This window comes from Sinocyclocheilus anshuiensis, unplaced genomic scaffold (genome assembly GCF_001515605.1).
Source record: "Sinocyclocheilus anshuiensis isolate Anshui unplaced genomic scaffold, SAMN03320099.WGS_v1.1 scaffold206, whole genome shotgun sequence".
Lineage (NCBI taxonomy): Eukaryota > Metazoa > Chordata > Actinopteri > Cypriniformes > Cyprinidae > Sinocyclocheilus > Sinocyclocheilus anshuiensis.
The window spans coordinates 1,233,642-1,248,404 of NW_015542358.1; the positions used below are offsets into that span (position 1 = coordinate 1,233,642).

General features: G+C 35.4%; 1 long non-coding RNA gene across 1 annotated transcript in view; it reads right to left on the reverse strand.

Annotated features, from left to right (window-relative positions):
• Positions 1–2,078: 2,078 nt before the first annotated feature.
• The window catches only part of LOC107691872 (uncharacterized), a 13,541-nt gene continuing 856 nt past the window's right edge, over positions 2,079–14,763 (reverse strand). Inside the window, exons 2-3 of the long non-coding RNA XR_001634583.1 lie at positions 5,319–5,325; positions 2,079–2,172 (exon numbers count right to left, since the gene is read on the reverse strand). This is a non-coding gene — a long non-coding RNA (uncharacterized LOC107691872). The remainder of the gene's footprint in view (positions 2,173–5,318; positions 5,326–14,763) is intronic.

Consider the following 14,763-nt stretch of genomic DNA (forward strand, 5'->3'; position numbering starts at 1 on the left):
ATTGTTTTAAAGTCTTTTTCACAAGAGACAAGTCTTTGCCACAGCAGGTCACACATTTCTATCATCACACAACATATATGATCATACTGTCCAGCTCTACCATCTGCCTCAAATAGGCAATATGAAAAGCATTTCATTAACACTAATTTGTGTAGATATTTCATGTCAAATCGTCATAGTCTCTTCAGTGTTTTACGAACTTCAGAATCACAAAACACTGTTTAGGAGAAAAGCTTCCCTAATCGTCTTCATGGCTTCTCAGTCGCTCTCCGTTGTTTCCCTGCTTAAACTGGATCTCATACAAGCAACTCTCTTTCCGTTCCAGAAAAGAGAAAAACAGTGAAAATAACTGAATTTGGCAACTGCCTTTCCTTCGCCTGAGTCCACAGATGCTGGTACGGGCCGGCTATTGCAGAGACGTGAGAGGGATGGAGGAAAAAAAGCAGAGAGCTGGGCAGAAAGAGGAGGGTTTCTGTTTATCAGAGGCGGCAGGCCTGGCATCGGGCCGTTGGCGAGCTGCTCCGTCTCTGCCTGTCCGTGGCTTAAAGGAAGTAAATGATGGGGGCATGGTGGGTGCCTGGTCCAGTGCGGAGGGTCCCTGGCTGTGGAGCTCAGGCAAGCGCGGCTGGCGGAGGACCAGGAGAGGTAGAGCTGAAGACACTGGGATCAGGCAAGACCCATGTGCTTAGAGAGAGAGCTTTGTAGTGAGGCCAGGAAGCTCACAGACACAGGGAAGCACACTGTAGGGATAGAAGACAAACGCACACCTGCTCAAACACAATATAAAATGTTTTACATCCCTAAAGTATTACATACTGCTTGAACCCAAATGCGTAAAAAGTGGTATATCTGCACAAACAGGCAAAAGCATAATATGCCATATTCACAAATGTAATAAACAAACTCTTAAAAATTAGGGTTCCAAAAGGGAACTCTTTTTTGCAGTGATGCCATAGAAAAACCAAACTGAGTTCCACAAAAAAACCTTTCTGGGAAGACATTTTATTAAACAAGAGAACTTTGTTTCAATTTAAAGAAACTTTTGTGCAATGGAAAGATTCCATTAACGTTAAAAATTCTTCATGGAACCATCAATGCCAATAAAGAACTTTTATTTATTTATTTATTTATTTCACTTTTGTGTAATGGAAATGTTCTATGGATATTAAAAGGATAGTTGACCCAAATATGAAAATTTGTGTTAATTTACTCACCCTCAAGCCATCCAAGATGCAAGTGACTTTTTTCCTCAGCAGAACAGCAAAGATTTTTAGCTGAAACCGTGGTCCTTGGTGATTCATAAAATGCAATGTCAATGGTCATCGTCACTTTGAGAGTTAAAAAAATAAAATAAATAAATAAACATATAAGGCAACACAAAATTAATATTTGTGACTCCTGATGATATATTAAGGTCTTATGAAGCGAAACGATCAGTCTGTGCAAGAAACTGAACATTATATACAGCATTATCACCTGTAATCCAGAGCCTCAGACAAACGGGAAAGTCAGATTTTTTTCTGTGATCTGTTTCTTTCAGAGAGTTTGTTTCAATTAACTTCTTCAAATATCTGAATCACCAATTCTTTTACATATTTATGTAATGATTTACACAATTACATTGTTGAAGCACCCATTATTGATGTGAAACACTGTTGTTATACATGTCTAAAGCATATAAAGTGAATAAACTAGTCTTAATCAACTCATCTTTTTACATAGACCATTAGAAACCATAAAAACTTTCATTTCGCCCCTTCATTCAAGTGCTCGGTTCAAGTGCTTCGGTCCGATTCTGAACTGTTTTCTCAGTTCAGGGACTGTTGGAGGAACTGGAGCCCTGTATGAGTTTGCAAACTGTGGCATCCTAGGATCATATACACCGGTATTTTGGCTCATTTCGAGTCAGATTGACTGTCAGGCGTCCCAAAGTGAGTTTTGATTGAGTAACTAGAGTAAGATCTGTGCTGCTTGAACTGCGAACTGTTTCAGACGATTCATCCAGTTCACTAAAAAATAACCAGTTCAAAAGAATGATTCATTTGCATTACAGGTAATAGTTTTGTAAATGTTTAGTTTCTTGCACAGACCGATCGTTAAGCTTCATAAGATCTCAATATATCGTTAGGAGCCATGGGTATTCATTTTGTGTTTCTTTATGTGCTTTTTTGACTCTCAAAGTGATGGTAGCCATTGACTTGCATTTATGAATCACAAAGGATCACAGTTTCAGCTAAAAATCTTTACTGTTCTACTGAAAAAGGCACCTACCTACATCTTGGATGGCCTGACGGTGAGTAGTCCAGGTTAACAGCAAATCAAAATCTTTGGTGAATTTTTCTTTTAAAGGTTCTTCATGGACCCATATATGTCAGTAAAAAACTTTCCTTTTTTTGAAAGTTCAGGCCCAAACTGCATCAGATACAGTCATTCTCATACACTAGCACTTCACTACATTATTTTAAGTGGCGCTCTTAGGGACAGAGTACCTTAAACGCACACACACACACACACACACACACAATTTTCTCTGTCCCAAAACGGTGTCCATTTTTCCTGTCACGGTTAAAACAGTGGTTCCCAGGCCATGTGCAGTTTGTTTTTCCTTTCATTTTCTTTTACTTTTTTTGCTGGCAAGTGGGAAAGTGACATTTTTGAGACGACGTCCCATGAGTTCCCCCACGGCGGCGCTAGGGCTTGACAGCCGTTCGTTTGAGGCGGTGTCAGGCTGAAATTATACTGTCTGTGAAACCTAGTAACGAGCCAGGAATATGGCCCTGGAGCCACGGGCAGCCAGAGAGAGAGAGAGAAAGAGAGACAGAACAGAAGAAAAAATAGGTTGATGTTTATTACACCAATATGGCACGAAATACATTTGCAAAAGATATTTAACAATAATGTGGTTTAGCATTAGGAAAAGGTAAATACAGTGACCTCAGATACAAAGAGATGTTGTAAACAGTGCTGCATGGATGGCGTATTTTTGTAGGCCAAATTTGGAAACAAGCATTTTAGCATTTCTGGTTGCATCATCCTGAAGACAGTGGCTTTTTTTTAGTTTTTTGTTAAATGCCTGAAATAAGGTCTGTGGTGAACACAAGCTCAAGGTACTTTTACATTTTATTCTATGACACAAAATGCATCAGTAATCCCCTCTTGTGATTTTTTAAAAAGCTACTTGACTTGAAAAAGTTGGTTGCTAAGAAGTAACTATATGGGACTACGGGGGTTGTAGGGGACATTAAACATCATCACATCGAACAGGTAAACTCAACTTATTTTATGCAATGATCCAAAAGCTAATAGAAAAATATTACTGTGTTTTTGTTGAGGGAACCAGTGTGATGCTAACTTCCTACAAAAATATGCCATCACTGTAGCACTCTATTGTACACACTTTAGTTTTTACAGTATTGGCTCCGTTTACAATCTGTCTCAGGTGATCCGATCACAGCTTACACTTGATAGTAACATGCATCTCAAATACTGTTTGTCTTCTCTGACCACTTGCAATTGGATTAAAACATTTAGTGCAGTTTATTCCTTTAGATGCCCCCCCTCCCCAGATGCATCAGGGTAGTTATGTGTTTATACTGTAAATACAGTGTGGTCACATGTGTTTCTGACCTCTGAATGTGGTCTGTGTGATTTCGTCAAAGCGATTTGACCTCACTTACACTATATTTAGTCCTGGTACAGTGTGGTCACGTATGATTGGATCACCCACGACAGATCTTAATACCATTTATAAACATGGTCTTGCTACTTGTTTTGATTTGGGGAAAAAATAAATATTATATTAATAATATTTTATATATATATATATACATACACATACATAAGTAAAATATATATATATATATATATATATATTATGTTTGGGGAAAAAAGTGCATTGTAGGCCTACTGAGCTTTTTAGATTTCAACAGTAGGTAAAAGTTTACTGGGAAAACTCACTACATTACTACACAGAAAAACAAATGCACATTTTAATGTACTGTATACAGTACATTTATTTTTGGAGCAATGTGTTACATGTAAACAGACAGCAATGTCAGAAATATTTATGGAATAAACATGTTTTCCTGACATATTTTGATAAATGAATGGATCATTTTTGCACATAATGACTCACATGATGAAAGAATGTTTACAAGCTGTGAAGTGTGATTTCACTGAGAATCATCTTGACCAGCATGCCATGCGCATTTAGTTATTGTGCAAATTACAGACAATTGTACTTACTCTTTTGTAGCTACACATTCCAAAACATGTCCAGTTTGCTTGAGTGAGAAATTCAAATGTGATGTGAACTACAAACTAATTGTTCATAGTTATGAGCTTCTTTTTGTGAGGGGAGAAAAAAAGAATAATGGAGCCAAAGCTTTTGTAAATATACATGCTTGCAATTCCCTGCAGACTTTTTCAGATCATTGCATTTTTATGTAAAAATATGATAATTTTGACGGGAAAAAGGAATAAATGCAACAAAACAGGGAAAGTTCCCCTTCATGTTCTTTGACCACATCAAAACTAAATGCTATTGTAAATAAAATTATTTTTGATTGGTCAAAATCTTTATCATGTGTATTGTATGCTGCGATTATATGTTAGGATTTTCGCCAACAAGACTGACTAGCAGTGCTGGTTCGGTTCTGCATCCCACGTCTCTTTCATTGAAAATGAACTGGTAACTCGGGGATATCATATAGCACAGCCTTGACAATATACATCTGCAAAATGAACATATGCATTTACTATAATTTTGGTAGATAGAGAGCAGACTTTGTAGTATTTCTAGAAGTTTAATGCATAATACTTGATTACTATGCAGGTTAAAACAAATCTTTCTTTGCATCCGTGAGGTCAGGACTTCCCCTTCATCGAGCATTATAAGAACTCTCACGTGAGACCACGGCATATGAAGCGGCACACTTAACTGATTGGCTGAGTGGCAGCCAGGTCAAAGGTCAGACAGGATCTCTTATGTTCCCCAGGGTGCCGTTGCGATGCATGACACACCAAGTGTGACAGCTCGATTTAAATAAGCGTACATTAGCGTGGTGACAGTGCTGAGAGAGTGCTTGCCTGTTCTCAACACTGTGACTGTTCACTGATGTGCCTGCGGGTTCCAGTGAATCAGTGCTACGTAAATCTTTTTCGTAAATCTTTTTACCACCCAGATGCAGTTTTTTTAAGGAAAGGTGTACCGTTATTATTCTAAAAATTCAGATGTTCAGTTTTCGCCTGGCGAACAATTGGGGGACAATCCTGTAGACTTACATTGAAAGACAAACCCAGTTGCCATCTAAAGAGACTTCTCAGCTCTTTTGAATTAGCAGCTCTTTTGGACACTAAGCAACTTCTCTCAAAACCCTAGCAACCGCCAAGCAACACCCTAGCAATTACCTGGAACACCATAGCAACCATGGAATTTGCGTCATTCTGAACCGACTTGAGAATACCTTTCAAATTCAATTAAAATTTCTGTAGCAAACAGGATGCAGATGCAATTGGAATTTGAATGTAAGGAAGCTGAATTCAAATTGATTATTGAAATTCAAAGAAATACATTGAAATGAAATCTGTAACTAGAAAAGCAAAGTTTGTATAAACAAACATTGAACCATGGTTTGGCCCAGCTTAATTTGAAAGTTTTGGTGGATGGATGGATAGATAGATGACATACAAAATTGTATTTAGTCAATAAGATTTCATCAAACAAACAAACAAACAAACAAATAAAGTTTGGAAGCCACACTTTTAAATAATACATAAATAATACCAGTGTGGAAAAACACTTAATGTACCAGAATGCATTACATATATTGCATTTCTTTGAATTGCAGTTCAGTACATTAAACTTCCTGTCATTCCAATTAATTTTCCTGTTGGCTGTGGCCAATTCCTTTTGATTAAAACAACAACAACACCACTGTATTCACAGATACTATGTCATGAAAGTGTTACACACTTAAAGGTATAGTTGACCCAAAAATGAAAACTCATCATTTACTCACCCTCAAGTTGTTCCAAACCTGCATGGGTGTCTTTATTTGGTCCCACTTTGTATTAAGTGGCCCTAATACCTGTGTACTTACATAGTAACTAGATGTGTACGTAGTATGTAACCACAGTGTAAGTACACATTGGTACATCGTATCTAGAGCTGTAATATTTCTGTAACTACACACATGAAACAACCCTCCGAATGGTTTGTGTAAGTACAAATGTGTAACAGGACATATATAACTATATTTGTAACAACAATATGTATAAGAATAATTGGAACAATTTGATCCAGGGGGTGTAGATGGGTAGGTTTAGGGATATGTAAAGTAGGAGGAGTTGGATCTCAAGTTGGTGGAGTTGGTGCACCACTGTAATACCAGTGTACTTACATGGTAACTCCTCAGGAACTGTCCACTTAATATAAAGTGTAACATTCTGACCACCAACCACAATTTATATGTAAAGCCTAACTTACTGGCCACTGCTGTGTAACATCAGAGTATTTACATGGTAAATCCATATAAAGTGTAACACTTTCTTTACCAAAAAGTGCTGTTAGTCCTGTTACACATTTGTAATTTCATTACCAAAAAGTGTTGTTACCAATGAATTTTGATACTATGGAAGTCAATGGCTACCAGAAACAATTTCATCACTACAAACATGTCATTACAAATGTATTTAAATACATGACAACAAGTTTCAATAGAAATGACATTAGTTTACAACAAATGCTTATCAGTGTATTCAGCAGTATACAAAGAAGTGATTCATGACATTACGTATAAAGCTTACTTAAGTGAGTCAGAAATAAACAAACAAAGAGTACACTTGCATTTATTATCAATTTAAACTATAATGCATTTTCATTTATTTGCAATTCATATACAATTAAACGTCTGAAAACATAACATTTAGTTCACACGTGAGTGTTATCTTTTAAAGTATATTATTTCAGTAATAAGTACACCAAGGAATCATGCTGATGAGTTTCACACGTTTGAGCACCACTCAAATGTTCTTCAGAAAATGTGAAAATCTAGTTTAATGTCACTCTTTTCGAATATGTCACGTTACGAGTCCATCTCAATATGTCTTATTCCCCTTACACTGCACTGGGATCATTGTGTGGCTTTATGTGAAGTCTTACACTCAGCCTTGGTTGCACCTCTCATTTCACCCAGTGACCTCAGCGCTGATGGCCTGTCACTTAAAACAGCCAGTGGCCATGGGGAATGGCCTGGAGCGAATGACAGCCCGCCATGTGCGCGCACACACACACGCACACACACACACACACAGCTTTAACTAGAGGTGACAAGTTTGTGTTCAGGCTTTTTAAGTTCTCCAGACACGGACACACGAAAGCCTGGTTCAATCAAGAACAATCTCATGACGCTGCTCTTTCCACAACATCAACACATAAGTGCACACTCACACTTGTCTCCTGTCTATAAAAAAACATGTGTTCTTTGAGTCCATGGCAACACACCTCGTGACACTCTGCCCTGCCCCAGCCCTGACCTGTGGGATTGTATGACAACCACAGAGTACGCTAGCCGAGATTACAGAGGAAGCCGGCCTCTCCTGTTGCAGCAGTGCCTCCTTCGAGGGGCCCTGGGATCGGGGTGACGCACAACTCCACCCGGGGTTCATCTGCATTGGACTGGCAGTGACGCGGAGCCATTCGAGGCTACCTGATTCCACCTTTCCATCGCTGGGTGACTCAGGCATCTCAGATGGCATGTTAATGTCTACGAGTTTCAGAGTAACATGTTAAAAGGTTATTTGGCTTTTCTTTGACTGGTGTAACCATTATAGCACAAGCCAAAAGCTGTTTCCATCCAAGGTTTCTGTCTATTAGCTTGAAGATCATCTAAATGCAAGTGCAATTCTAAATGTGGACACGATTCACAGCATTTTTAATGTTTTAGGGTAAACTTTCTCTAATCAAATGCGTTCAAGAATTAGATTATTAGAAATACCACCTGCATCTGAATTGCTCCTCACTTATCAGTGCACTCATTTAGTTCAATCCTTATGAAAACAAGTGTGCTTAAATGTATTGAATGTGCACTTCTTGTGTAATTTAAATATTTAAAGTGATCCCAAAAACCTGTACCTGCAGATAATATAATATTAATGAAATAAAAGGTCACTTAAGTGCACTTAAAGAGAGAGAATTTCATTACAGTTTCTTAATAGACTTAAGTACACTTTTAAAAAGTGCTCTTCGTTATAATGTTAAATTAAAGGTTTTTAGTTAAAGTACATTTTAAATCATTGATTTAATAATATTTTATCATGCTTTAAAGAAGTACAATTTATTGTACAAGTATACTAAAGAATTAAGCTCAACAATTGGATCCCGTTGTTCCAGAGAAAAGTATGATGCAAAGTATCAGTAATAACATAATAAAAAGTTGCTACATCTGGGGAGGCCTGTGACATTGTTCCTACATTGTAAATTTTGAATAAAATATGAAACACCGTAACAAATGCTGTCATGTCATCTTGCATTAAGAGGCAGATCCATGATGTTTGGGAATGCAATCATTTGAGAAAGTTCTGGGAGGTTATTATACCAAATAATTTTGTTTTTTTTAGAATAAAACAATATTTGAGAAATGGTGTGCAATGATATTGGTCTGCTTTTTAGATCAGTTATCCAATCAGATATGTTGAGGTAAAGTCACATTAGTTTTTAATTTGGGCATCCTGAAATTTATTCTGTAAATGTGTTTCTGTCACAGTTTTCTTACCAGATAAAACTTTATGTGAATCTTGAATCTTGATCTTTCCAAACAAATGTTGTGATACCTCAAAATTCAAAAATAATGGATGGAAACATAGCTAACCATGCTTTCTTAAATAATGACTTTTGAAGAGTGTGGCCACTTTCTTCTTTTTATATTAATAGACGTCCAGCTGCGTGAGTGTGTTTGTACATGTAATCTGAGACGTCATTGGTCAGGTAAAGTCACATTAGTTTTTAATTTGGGGATCCTGAAATTTATTCTGTAAATGTGTTTCTGTCACAGTTTTCTTACCAGATAAAAAAAAAAAGATTTTATGTGAATCTTGAATCTTGATCTTTCCAAACAAATGTTGTGATACCTCAAAATTCAAAAATAATGGATGGAAACATAGCTAACCATGCTTTCTTAAATAATGACTTTTGAAGAGTGTGGCCACTTTCTTCTTTTTATATTAATAGACGTCCAGCTGCGTGAGTGTGTTTGTACATGTAATCTGAGACGTCATTGGTCATATCTCCCATCCCCCCCGAACACAACCAGCTGGACCATTTTGTTCAGTTACCCACTCACTGTTCAGATTAAGTTTCAATCCCATGATCCCATGACTATATGCCTGTCTGCATGATTGTTGCCAATGAGAGTCCTAGGTCATATATGCACCAAAGTGGAGAGGTGGGGCAGGGAAACTTTTGGGGATGATAATGTTCCATCAGGTGCTTTTCCGCACATCATATTCCTGCCATATAGATCATGTGACTTATATAATGCAATGCATCTGCGTCCTAATTCCTACATTAAACAGTATTACAAATATTCCCAGTATATGAATACATTTAGTAATACTACTTAATGATCCACTTCTAGCCTTGTGAAAATAAGTGTTTAATTACATTTAAATGTGCACTTCTGTTCTAAAAATCTTTAAAATAAAGAAAAAAAGACCACTTAAGTGCACTTTTAAGTACAATTTAATACACTTAAGTAACACACTTAACTTTTAAAAAATGCTCTTGGTAATAATGCCAAATTAAAAGTACATTTTAAGTAATTGTTTTAATGATATTTTATTGTGCTTTAAAGAAGTGCACTTATATCAATGTATTGACTAACATGCTAATGAATTAAACCCATGTGAAAATTAGAATATCACATAAAACCTTTACATTAAACCTAATTATTATTACAAATATTCTAAGTATATGAATAAATGTAGTGATACATTTAATGATTCACTTCTACCCTTGTGAAAAAGTGCACTTAATTACATTGAATGTGCACTTGTAGTGTAATTAAAATCTTAAAAGAATAATCAGTAACACTTTATTTTAAAGTGTCCTTGGTACACATGTTATATGCACTTAATATTATAATAACAATAAATTATGCATGATTACATGCAAGCAACCTTTAGCCAAAACCCTAATCCTAACCCTAACCATATAGTAAGTACATGTAGTTAATTACTATTACTCAGTACTTAAATGTATACTGTAATTACACTGTAAGAAGGACACCTTAAAATAAAGTGTAACTCAATAATCCTAATAATTGTATTTCGGGATAATATAATAAGATTGAAAAAAATAAAGTAAATTTTTCTTAACACACTTAAGTAACACACTTGTTTTTAAGTAACACACATCTTTAAAAAAGTACACTTAAATGCATGAGAATATTAGAATATTGCATAACATTTTTTACATTAAACCTAATTATTATAATTACAAATATTTTAAGCATATGAATACGCTTAGTGATACATTTTATGATTCACTTCTACCCTTGTAAAAAAGTGCACTTAATTACGCTGAATGTGCACTTGTTGTGTATTTAAAATCTTAAAAGACTAATGTACTTAGACATAATAATAAGACTGAAAAAAGAAAGTACTTTTCTCTTAACACATTTAAGTAGCACACTTAAAGTGCACTTTGTAATAATATTGTAAAATGAAATGTTTTGCTTTTAAGTACATTTTAAACTATTGTTTTAATAATGTTGTGTCATACTTTAAAAAAGTACACTTATTTTGATGTGTTGACTATCATACCAAAGAATTAAATGTGTGAAAATTGGAATATTGCCTAAAACATTTACGTTAATCCTTCTTATTATTATTCCAAATATTTCCAGTATATGAATACAATTAATACTACCACTTAATGATGTCAAAATGATCTGTTATGGAGTAAACGCATTGCATGTTACCAGTACAAATGTAGTTTTGGATTCAAGACATGGATGAAAGCACAGACTAATAGTGTTTTCCTCAGAAGCCTGACTATAAATACACACAATGGCATTCTTTTGTATCACGAGACTGTTTGGTCTATTGAAACAGTGGCTATCCATTAACTCCTCTTCACAGTATTAGCTATTAAAAGTCTGTGTGTTTCTCGGCAATCTTTATGTTGGCTGTTTTAAAATTCCCTTTCAGAGCATTCCTGGAAAACCGAGTGAGTTTATAGTGAATTATTTTATTGCAACGTATTCACCTGCCGCCTGCGTGACTCACTCTTTCAAACACAAAAGGAATGGAGATCATTTAAAGTTTTGATTTCACTTCTAGATAGTTGTTTATTTAAATTTTAGCACTGAATAGAACTTGTTTGAGACGGCCGGATAAATATATGTGGCCACAGTTGTGATGACAGCCACTAATTAAAAAAGCACATCTTTCCTTACCTCCTTTTTCATCCCTTATCCATCCTCCCTTCGATTCCGTCCAGCAACCAATAAGTCATTATTTTCGTCCGTCGTTTGAAATGTATATATATTTTTGATGAAGCCACATCTTTAACTTCTCCAAAAGTGCAGGGTGGAAACAGGATTTATTTGGCTGAGATGTGCATTAATGTCAACCCCATGAGCTGAGTGGCCTTTTGAAGGCTGAAACGGATCTATGGTAATCACATTATGCTTGTGACATCCATGATCCATTAACTGAGTTGAGGAATCTGATATATGTGTGTGTTTGTGCATTTCTGTAGGTTCATGCCTCCCCAATTCCCTCAACTGGGAATCTAATTCGGGAAAGATTTGCATTCCTTTCCCAGACGTCTTTAGAGGAAGCGTGAGTCTTCAAGCTGATAGTAAAGCTCAGCTCCCATAACGTTTTATCAGGGCCGTCGTTGCACATCAATAGCGATCCCCATCCCTCCCTCTTCTTCTTCCTTCCCTCACCTTCTTTAATCTTTCTAAACAAAAGAGCGTGCAAAACAAAGATGGCAAATATCAAGCGTGATAAGAGAGTTTTGTGTTTGCAGGTTGTGTTCACATTTCCTGATTTACTGCACACAGAGCACCTGTTTGTTTGTGAGTCTGACTTTTGATAATTGTGTGTAAACAAGCCATGCTGATTGATTCGACAGGTTACAGAGGTCATTCAGTTTTCTCTGTTTCTATTGCAATAGAAAATCAATGGCATGAGAAGACTGCGGCATTGAGTAAAGCTCAGTAAACGGGTGATTTAGGTGACTACTTTGAGGTAGGATGTGAGTCATATTGACTACTTGATACTTTATATCTTGATATTTTGGAGCATGTCAGCCTGCCCTTATGAAAAGAAGTGCTTAACTGTATTGAATGTGTACTTCAAATCTTAAAAGTAGTTGCGGATAATATAACATCAATTAAATAAAAGGTCACTTAATTGTACTTAGAGACTCTTTCGTGGCTGTGTTTCTTAACACACTTAAGAAAACTTTTAAAAAAGAGCACTTTGTAAAAATGTCAAATTAGAGGTTTTACTTGAAAGGACATTTCACATCATGTTTTAATAATCTTTTGTCCTGCTTAGAAAAGTACACTTATTTTTATGTATTGACTTACATACTAAAGCACATGTAAAGTACTTAATCATAATTTGAACTGCAGTGTGTTATTCAGTATTACATTTAAAGTTAATATGTTTTAAATGTACTAAAGTGCAAAGCCATTACAGATGTGTAATTACTAATATATTTAAAATACCCAATATACAAGTTTAAATAAAATGACAATAAGATATATTTTAGTTTACCATAAATGCTCGTCAGTACATTCAGCAGTACTTTAACCATATTTCAAAGACAACAGAAGTTAGTATGAAATTACATATAAACGTACTTAAGTCCTTCTTGAGTGGGTCAAAAAAGTTCAGCCAACTGCATTTAATCTAAATTTAAACTACAATACATTTTAATTTATTCCTTCCCTCACCTTCTTTAATCTTTCTAAACAAAAGAGCATGCAAAACAAAGATGGCAAATATCAAGCGTGATAAGAGAGTTTTGTGTTTGCAGGTTGTGTTCACATTTCCTGATTTACTGCACACAGAGCACCTGTTTGTTTGTGAGTCTGACTTTTGATAATTGTGTGTAAACAAGCCATGCTGATTGATTCGACAGGTTACAGAGGTCATTCAGTTTTCTCTGTTTCTATTGCAATAGAAAATCAATGGCATGAGAAGACTGCGGCATTGAGTAAAGCTCAGTAAACGGGTGATTTAGGTGACTACTTTGAGGTAGGATGTGAGTCATATTGACTACTTGATACTTTATATCTTGATATTTTGGAGCATGTCAGCCTGCCCTTATGAAAAGAAGTGCTTAACTGTATTGAATGTGTACTTCAAATCTTAAAAGTAGTTGCGGATAATATAACATCAATTAAATAAAAGGTCACTTAATTGTACTTAGAGACTCTTTCGTGGCTGTGTTTCTTAACACACTTAAGAAAACTTTTAAAAAAGAGCACTTTGTAAAAATGTCAAATTAGAGGTTTTACTTGAAAGGACATTTCACATCATGTTTTAATAATCTTTTGTCCTGCTTAGAAAAGTACACTTATTTTTATGTATTGACTTACATACTAAAGCACATGTAAAGTACTTAATCATAATTTGAACTGCAGTGTGTTATTCAGTATTACATTTAAAGTTAATATGTTTTAAATGTACTAAAGTGCAAAGCCATTACAGATGTGTAATTACTAATATATTTAAAATACCCAATATACAAGTTTAAATAAAATGACAATAAGATATATTTTAGTTTACCATAAATGCTCGTCAGTACATTCAGCAGTACTTTAACCATATTTCAAAGACAACAGAAGTTAGTATGAAATTACATATAAACGTACTTAAGTCCTTCTTGAGTGGGTCAAAAAAGTTCAGCCAACTGCATTTAATCTAAATTTAAACTACAATACATTTTAATTTAATTGCAGTTAGAATCCAATTAAGTGTCTGAAAGCATCACATTTAGTTCACACTTAAATATATTTCACTTTCATTATATGGAAAGGAGTGGCCAGGATATTTTTCTGTGATTCTTCTTTTGTGTTCCACAGGAAAGTCATACAGTTTTGGAATGAGTAAATAAAGACAGTTCATTTTTGGGTAAACTATCCCTTTAAGCAGTGTCTGCACATGCAAAGGAATATGCAGATACAGAGGATGTTCTTTTCCTAACAAATGCCTCCCCGCAGGGGTCTGTTCTTGCTGAGACTTGAAACAGTATTATTGGACTCTATTTATTCACATTCTTAATTTGCTATTATTGGCCGCTGCAGTGATGTTGGAAAAACAATAAAATTATATCTAAATGCTTTATTGGGACACCAACAAACTGTGCAAGTTTGTATTTATTTATTTATTTATTTTTATGTATATTGCATCTACTCAGAGTTTTGGGCCCTATGCCAGCTTTTTCAGCTGTTAAACTTGTACAAAGCAAAAAGATGTCTTACAGTTACAATATTGAGGCTTTTTTGCTCACACTGCCACAGGAATCATGTCAAAGTCATAAAGATGTACATATTTGATGTAAGATTTGTTTAGTGGATTATGCTCATGACCTACCTTTTCTTTAAAAGAACTTGCTCTGGAGACATGAACGTTGAATATGTAAATAGATACATATTTACAGACACATGCATATGAATATGTGTGTCTCTGTCTGTGAGACACACACACACGCGCGCACGCACACACACACACACACAAACA